Source organism: Myxocyprinus asiaticus, chromosome 34 (assembly GCF_019703515.2).
Source record: "Myxocyprinus asiaticus isolate MX2 ecotype Aquarium Trade chromosome 34, UBuf_Myxa_2, whole genome shotgun sequence".
Taxonomy (NCBI): Eukaryota; Metazoa; Chordata; class Actinopteri; order Cypriniformes; family Catostomidae; genus Myxocyprinus; species Myxocyprinus asiaticus.
The window spans coordinates 7387772-7396930 of NC_059377.1; the positions used below are offsets into that span (position 1 = coordinate 7387772).

Genomic DNA, 9159 nt, shown 5'->3' on the forward strand with positions numbered 1-9159 from the left:
ACGGGGGAGGAGTTACTACAAGCATGGAGACTTCCTGCCAAAGGAAGACGCAGTTTGCCAACAGGGAAACTAATTAGCGGAAGATATACATTGCATGGGGTTACCTACAGGGAACCGCCACATGCAGAGCACCTGCTTTAGTTAGCACGTGTACTGGGCCGGCAGTGAGTCTCTCCGAAAACTTGTCTGCCACAGGGCTCGGAGGAAATCAACCAGGGAACACAGTTTGTGAACACTCCTGGGAGATAACGGCACACGTCTTCAGCTCAGGGGAGGTGAAAGGCGCTATGCGCAAGTGATACACCCGGCTGGCTGTCCCAGACTTACCTGATTGTGTGTGCCACTACACGGGATGAAACCAGTTCCACCCGGAGATTGTAGAACCTCGCAAAGGTGTTGGGTGTTGCCCAGCCTGCTGCTCTGCAAATGTCTGTTAGAGAAGCGTCCCTGGTCAAGGCCCAGGAGGCCCCTACACCCCTGGTAGAATGGGCTCGTAGCCCTACCGGGGGAGGAACGTCCTGGGAGTGATATGCCATAGTTATAGCGTCAATGAGCCAGTGGGCGATCCTCTGCTTGGAGACAGCGCTTCCTTTCCGCTGTCCACCAAAACAGACAAAGAGCTGCTCAGAGACTCTAAAGCTCTGCGTGTGATCCAAATAGATGCATAAAGTGCGCACCGGACACAGCAATGTCAGGGCTGGGTCTGCCTCCTCCTGAGGCAGTGCTTGCAGGTTCACCACCTGATCCCTAAAAGGGGTCATGGGAACCTTGGGCACATAGCCCGGTCGGGGTCTCAGGATCACATGAGAGTAGCCCGGACCGAACTCCAGGCACCTTTCGCTGACGGAGAACACTTGCAGGTCTCCTACCCTCTTGATGGAAGTGAGCGCAGTCAGGAGGACAGTCTTCAAGGAGAGTGCCTTAAGCTCAGCTGACTGCAAAGGCTCAAAGGGGGCTCTCTGTAGACCCTGAAGAACTACAGAGAGGTCCCATGAGGGAACGAGGTGCGGACTGAAGGGATTCAGCCTCCTGGCGCCTCTCAGGAACCTGATGATCAGGTCATGCTTCCTTAAGGACTTACCGTCCACTGTGTCGTGGTGTGCCACTATAGCGGCTACATACACCTTCAAGGTGGAAGGGGACAGCCACCCTTCCAACCTTTCCTGCAGGAAGGAAAGCACCGATCCAACTGCGCATCTCTGGGGGTCTTCCCATCAGGAAGAACACCACTTAGCGAACAGACGCCACTTCAAGGCATACAGGCGCCTCGTAGAGGGGGCCCTAGCCTGAGTGATCGCGACTACCACCGCGGGTGGTAGACCGCTTAGGTCTTCTACGTCCCATCCAGGGGCCAGACATGGAGATTCCAGAGGTCTGGTCGTGGTTGCCAGATAATGCCCCGTCCCTGAGAAAGAAGGTCCTTTCTCAGGGGAATTCGCCAGGGGGAAGGTGGCTGTCCCAAGGAGCTTGAGGTCCGAGAACCACGTCTGGGTGGGCCAGTAGGGTGCTACCAGGATGACCTGCTCCTCATCCTCCCTGACCTTGCACAGGGTCTGTGCAAGTGGGCTCACTGGGGGAAACGCATATTTGCACAGTCCAGGGGGCCAGCTGTGTGCCAGTGCATCTATACCGAGAGGTGCCTCGGTCAGGGCGTACCAGTGTGGGCAGTGGAAGGATTCTTGGGAGGCGAACAGGTCTACCTGTGCCTGTCCGAATTGACTCCAGATCAGCTGGACCTCCACTCTCTGAGGGTAACCTGCTGTGACAGCACGTCTGCTGCAGTGTTGAGGTCGCCCGGGATGTGACTGGCTCTCAGCGACTTAAGGTGCTGCTGACTCCAGAGGAGGAGACGGCGGGCGAGTTGTGACATACAATGGGAGCGCAGATCACCTTGACGGTTGACATATGCAACCGTTGCCATGTTGTCTGTCCGAACTAACACATGCTTGCCCTGGATCAATGGCCGGAACCTCCACAGGGCGGGCAGAATTGCCAGCAACTTGAGGCAGTTGATGTTCCAACACAGCCGTGGGCCCATCCATAAGCTGGTGGCTGTGTGCCCATTGCAAACAGCCCCAGCCCGTCTTGGAGGCATTTGTCGTGACCACGACGTGCCTGGAGACCTGCTCTAGGGGAACTCCTGCCCGTAGAAATGTGAGGTCAGTCCAAGGACTGAAGAGGTGGTGACAGATCGGCCCTGGAGCCATGCCCATCTCGGGACTCGAGTCGGAAGCCAGTGCTGAAGCGGTCTCATATGCATCAACCCGAGCGGAGTGGCCACCGCTGAGGATGCCATATGCCCCAGGAGCCTCTGAAAGAGTTTCAGTGGAACTGCTGTTTTCTGTCTGAACGCCTTCAAACAGGTCAGCACCGACTGTGTGTGCTCGTTCGTGATCTTGATGCCGGACACTCGCCAGAAGGCATTTTTGCATCAGCATCTTGAACAAGAGTCTGTGTAAAGCCTGGTTCAGTACTCACAGGTCCAAGATTTCCGCAACCCACCGCCTTTTTTCGGTACAATGTAGTAGGGGCTGTAAAACCCCTTCTTCATCTCGGCCAGAGGGACAGGTTCTATCGCTTCCTTCCGTAGGAGGGTAGTAATCTCCGCGCTTAAGGTAGCAGCGTTTTCGTCCTTCACAGAGGTGAAGTGGATGCCGCTGAACCTGGGCAGACGCCTGGCGAACTGAATCACGTAGCCGAGTCGGGCAGTCCAGATCAGCCATCGCGACGGATTGGAAAGCACAAGCCAGGCATCCAAGCTCTGAGCAAGGGAGACCAAAGGGACAATCTCGTCGGACGTACCGGCAGGTGGGGCCTCACGGCGGGGCGGAGCTCGAGGTGCCACACCATGTTGTGGCCGTGCTGAGTCCAGGGACATCTAAGCACTTACCTGGCTCCTTGTGACCACCCCCGGAACAGCCTGGGATGGGGGAGGAAGAGGCCTGTCCTTGCAACCTGTGGAGACTGTCACATCGGGGGCGGATTTGTGCCACAGCTGGGCGCGCAGGGGCAGGGAGACTGCCACTGGAGCGCCAACCCTGCAAGGGTGAAAAGGTGGACGGTGGTCATGATGACGGCCGTGCACACCAGTTATGTGACCCAGGGAATGAGGAAATCGCTCTTTTGCTGAACTGTTGGGTACCGTAGCCACTTGGGCATGCGGCAAAATGAAATGAAAAAGCGACAAAAGATTCTTCTCCCGGCCCTCCACCGGGGGATGGAGTGGTCTGTTTACCAGCTCCAAGGTGGGTTTTGTCGTCGCTGGTTCGCCCGTATCAGGGGTGTTTCGAAGCCTTCCACGTGTTCTTGGTGGCCAGCCATGAGACGGGTGGCATCTGCTTCCTGTGGTGGGGTCCACGCCGGGGCCGTGCCGAAGGGGCAGGCTGCGGCGGAGCTGGTGCAGTCACCGCAGGAGGACGCCCTTGGCGATGAGCAGGCGGGGTGCGGGATCTTGAGCCGCGCCGGGGCAGGATGTGCCGGATAGCCTATGTCTGCTGCTTCTCCGAACAAGAGGTCGAACTCGCCGTTAAACGAGCCGGCGGACTCATCCAGAAGCCCGATCGGGGCAGACGAGCGTGCTGGGGAATGGGAGGTCCGCGGGGGGATACCCGGCGGAGGTGGTCCCACTGGGGTCCCCAAATCGCCCCCAGTGCTAGCCACGCTGGCCTCATACCCGTAGGTAGAAGGACCGAGGTGGGGAGCTGCTTGTTTTCTTACAAAAGCAAGCCGCGGCCGCAACGTTGCCATGGTCATGTTCTTGCAGTGAGTACATGATCCATCCATGAACGCTGTCTATGCGTGGGTGGCGCCCAGACATGAAAGACAGCGATCGTGACTGTCCGAAGTTGAGAGAAAATGACCGCAACCAGGAATAACACACAAACGGAAAGGCATCTTTAAAAAGATGCGTCTTTAAAAAGACGTTCTGTGAAGAAATTCATCTTCATCCTGTCATTGGTTTGCTGGATGCTAGACTTCTAATATATAAATTGAGCACATAATTTCTTACTTTAAAATAAGAAGTCTTCCCAATGCCTTTATAATCACACATAATGTTCTTAGATTCACTGCCATCACCACTAATTCAATCCGCTGAACATGAAGAAATGTCACTTGAAAAGAAATTAAAGCTCTCACAGCTTTTATGCAAAACAAATCTCAGCTTGCATAATGTTTTAGCCGTTTGGGTAAAATGCTTAAAATAGCCTAAGCTTTGACAGTAAAAGCCTATATTGCAAACAGTTTAAATAGGTTTATAGTGCATTTCAATGTGTTTTTTTACGAGTTAAGCGTGTCCCATGCAGCAATGGGCCAAACTTCTCTCTCTACCTCTGGTAGGAAAAGATGGTTTTGTTCTAAGTGCTCTTTGAGCCGCACTCTTTTAGTAACCCATCTCGCCACAGGTCACTCTTCTTCCTTTGCTCCTAAAAACAATATATATTTTAGTATGAAAGTACAAACTTTATGTCTGCCTTACATCAACTGAGCTTTGTATATTGGCAATAGAGTCGTGCAACAAATACCTAAACTTTTTTTCTCTTTATTGTATAATTCTAACACTAGAACAGGTTTGTTTGGGCAGCTTGAAGGACATTTACATTTTCTATACATAACTGTGGCGACCATGATTTTGATCTTTCCAGTAACCAAACTGCATTCATTTTTTTGGGGTCACTTTTAACTTCCTGTCATAAACCTTTTATCTGCAACTGACTGACAATCCTGGGATGAACTACAGGTTTGCTACCCAACAAACTGTTTCAAGCTTCTATTACCAGTCGGGTAAACTAGTCGAGCAACAGTGTCTTGTTTACAGACAGAATGCAATCAAAATTGCCAACTGGTGTTAAAAGTTAAACTTAATTAAAAGTGTACTTATTGATTTCTTCTTCAGACATTTGAAAAATGTCCAGATAAGAATGCCCATCCCATCAGTGCTCCCATCATGTCTCCCATCTCCCCGAACGATGTGGCCCCTTCCCCAGTGGTGGCATCCGCCGCCCGCACGGACCATAAAGTGACATACACATACGCTAAGCCCCACCCCCTTGGTTACTGTTGCTAGGTCTGAAAAGTGCTTGTTCTGTCGCTGTCAAACATGGAGAAAGAAATGATTGGATTATATGAATCACCTCTGGAATTATTTAATAATATCTGGATGAACTGTGTGTTTACATCCAGTAATTACAGTATATCAGTCTCTAGTACAGGGGTCGGCAGCCTTTTTGACATGGAGTGCCATTTTTTTATTTTGCTGGTCAATGGCTGTGCAGACCCTAAACACTATTAAAGTGTGATGAGACTCGCACTGCACGTGCAAGCCATTCGCGCATCACAAGCCGATCAACTATTTAGCCCTTTTCGGTGAATCGCACCTGCAAAATCCTAAAACATTATTTCCAGGTTTAATGTATATTTTGAGTAGACTCAGATTTTTGAACCCCACGATGTGGGTTTATGTTTTCTCTTTTAAACGTTTAATGTAATTTTGAGTGTGACTATGGTTTAAGGAGGGTGTACCTGTATGCTGGGTTGGAAATCTCAAGGATTAATAGTGGTGTTTTCCTTATTACATCACATGTTGTTCTGAAAGCAAAAAGAAACAACTGAAACACAGAATGTAGGCTGTCATCTGTGCAGTCTGACCTAAGCAAAGCGGGCTCGTTTACTCACGCGATTAACTGAAAGTGAAGCGCTGCCGGCTCGTGATGCGCGAATGGTTTGCACGCGCTGCATGAGTCTGTTTGGTATACTGCAGACTCGTCACGTTTTAACATTTTGTTTAGCCTCCCATTCAGCACATGAAAACACGCTGCATGATCATGAGGAAGGATTACATCAAGATATAGACTGGAATGCAGGTGCGTAATTTATATAAATAAAATAGTCTACTCTTCTTTCACCATTACTGGTGTGCCAGTGATTACCCCTCCACGACACGCATGCCATAGGTTGCCGACCCCTGCTCTAGTATAATCATAGAAGGCTGTGAAATTGGCTAAAGAAATGTATAATGCATTTCTGATAAAAAGGGAGGAGCCTCATTTGATCTTGATTAATTCATTAAAGTAAACAGAATTTTTCTGAATTTGTCTACATAGTACTCAGTATTGTTAAAGGAATAGTCCACACCAAAATTATAATTCTCTCATTTACTTACCCTTATGCTGTCTTAAACTCGTATGACTTTCTTCATATGCAACACAAAGTTATTTTGAAGTATATGATGTGTTTTTATCAATACAATGTAAGTCAATGGAGTCCGAAACTTTCAAGCTCCAAAAAGGACATAAAGCCTGCATAAAGTGATTTGAAGAAATACGATTGGTTCTGGGTGAGAAACTAACCAAAATATAACTCAGAGGAGGTGCAATCATGCTTCAAATCATGGAAGACTGCAGATGTCAAAATCTGTAGTAAAAAAACTAGTTACATTGTGGTCTGTTTCTCATCGAAATCCAGTTGCATTGCTTTAACCCTTGGCCCGCTGAGAACAAAATAATTATCCAAATATTAATAACTATAATCTTGACCATTACAAAATAGGTAGTATTTGAATTTTAATGATTTGCAATTTGTAGACAAATCAGAAGTGTTATGTTTAGATAATTGATTAATAATTTTGCACTGCACACATTATTGTAATCAGTAAAAACATCAAATTAATCAAATAGCCATGTGTCGTATGTTGATGGAAAGCTCTCAGAGTAGAATTCAACCAGCCTATTCTGTTTTACTCACAGACAAAAATATAGTGTGTAATTGCTAAGTAAATATCTTTGACATACATGTTACATGTAAACAGGTGTTGCTGATAATACAAATTTTTGCTTATAACTTCAAGAAACATAAATGGAATATAAAATTTCACATACAGTTACTTAGATGAGGCAATTATCGTTACAATGAGCCCACACACAATGTAAACAGATGCACAGATCATTAGATAATCCACACGAAGCACAATGTGCACAGCACATAACATGGTTTCTGCAGGTTTTATGAAGCTAAATTTAAGACTTTTTTTTTTAAGACCCCCGCCCAAAATAATGCACAATTATTTGGTTTCTCAGCATCCTCTGTACATCTGAGTTCTTCAGTGGCTATTTGATGTGATACAGCTTTTGACACTTGGGACAATTGAGGGACTCTATTACAAAAGGTGCAAAAAAGTATTGACGCTCAAGAAGGTAACACAAGAAGAACAAAAGGGCGCAAACTTTTGAACAGGATGATTTGTGTGAATAAGAGTCAATTTTGTGTTATGTAGCTACATACTACATACAAAATATATTTGATCTCCTATAGGCTATTTGTATACATTATGAAAGGGGTGCGGAAACTTATAAAAACAAAAGGGTTATGCAAACTTCGGCACTTAACTGAATAGGCTAAAATGCATATTTTATTTTAGATTTAGTTTTTTGTTGTTGTTTTTTTTCATGATTTCCTGGATCTGATGACTTTATTGGTAATGATGTAGTATGTTGTCCTATGTCATGGAATGCTAAATCAATCATGTAAGGATTCAGACTGCTGCAACCAGAGGTGGCAGTCATCTAAATATGGGCAGATAGGAATGTTTACTCTAATTACATATGGCCACCAGGAGATGGCGCCAAGTACGTGACTCAGACTCAATGATGGCTCAAATGACGCAGAATGGAACTGAATGAGATCTCATTACTCATGCCTGCTTTGGAGAGAGAGCATACCTTTAGTCATTGTTGTATTTGCATGTATAATTAGCTCTTTTTTACAATTATTATGTTTTATTTGTTTGGAGAGGCTTTTGGACATAGTACAGAGATGTTTTGGGACACTAGGGTAAATTATTTGTGTAATGTTATAACTTTTGATTGCTTTGTTGTATCAACACAACATTTTACTCATTTACAGGTGACATGATTGGGAACAAACAAAAGCAGTTTATGTGAATTTTCATCAGTGTCTTAGGCTGAGAGTCTCAGAATTTATCTTAATCTAGATCATTAATTTTTTCTTTAAACATTTCTATAAAATGATACCAAATATTAAGGTGTGTGTGAGACAGTAAGTGTCTGCAGACAGTAGCCCAGTGAGAACGATGGCAATGTGATACCGCGGTGGTGACGGCCACCAACGGGGAGAGAAAGAGATGAGTTTGTGCTCAAAATTTCAGCCAGACCTAACAAGAGCATGCACAACAGTTGGCTTACCTTGTTAGGCACGTTCACTAATGCCATTTCTACAGTGACCCTAACAAGTTTTAGAACACTGAAGTCTAAATATCAAACCAAGTGGCATCTAAAAACAAATGTTGCTAGAGCTTTTGCAGCGCTAACTTCACTTTTCTGAGCCATTTCTGTAATGTGTTTTAAGCAACTGGTGTCTCGCAGAGTACCCTCAGGTTCATCACATTAACTATGAGCATATTTCTTCGAATGTTTGACAACTAGAAAGTGTTCAAATAGTCTTCATTTCAATAGTAGCATATAAAAGGTATTTATTGTTTAATCATTTATAAGTAAATTTGTTGCAAAATGCTCTATTTTATTGAAACATTGTTAATCATTCTTGAAAATGTAACAACATTTAAAATTAAAAAACATTCGTCAAGCGCATATTAACATCGAAAAAAAAATGCTCTGTGTGAACAGCCTCTAACTCATCTGTCATTTTTCATTAAATACAAACCTGAAGCCAAAGTTATACTTCTACCTTAGGACTTGGGTTGGGTAGTAGACCTCTTTCTTTCTTTAAATGCCACTTGCTTTGATAATGTGTTATCTAATGCAATGACTTTCATACATTTTTAAGTGTGGCCACTGTATACACTGATGAGCCAAAATATTATGACCACTCACAGGTGAAGCGAATAATGTTGATCATCTCCTAACAAGGTTGCATGTCAAGGTCTGGGTAGATTAGATGGTAAGCAAACAATCAGTTCTCGTAGTCAACGTGTTGATTGCAGGAGAAATGGGCAGGAGTAAAGACCTGAGAGACTTTGACAAGGGCCAAATTGTCATAGCCAGACAACTGGGTCAGAGATCTTCTGAAATGGCAAGGCTTGTGGGGTGCTCCCGGTCAGCAATGGTGAGTACCTACCAACAGTGGTCCGAGGAGGGACAAACCACAAACCTGCAACAGGGTGTTGGGCGCCCAAGGCTCATTGAT

At 45.8% G+C, this 9159-nt stretch overlaps 1 pseudogene; it reads left to right on the top strand.

Annotated features, from left to right (window-relative positions):
* Nucleotides 1-5065, top strand: part of LOC127424786 (protein 4.1-like) — a 37621-nt pseudogene extending 32556 nt beyond the window's left edge.
* Nucleotides 5066-9159: the final 4094 nt, after the last annotated feature.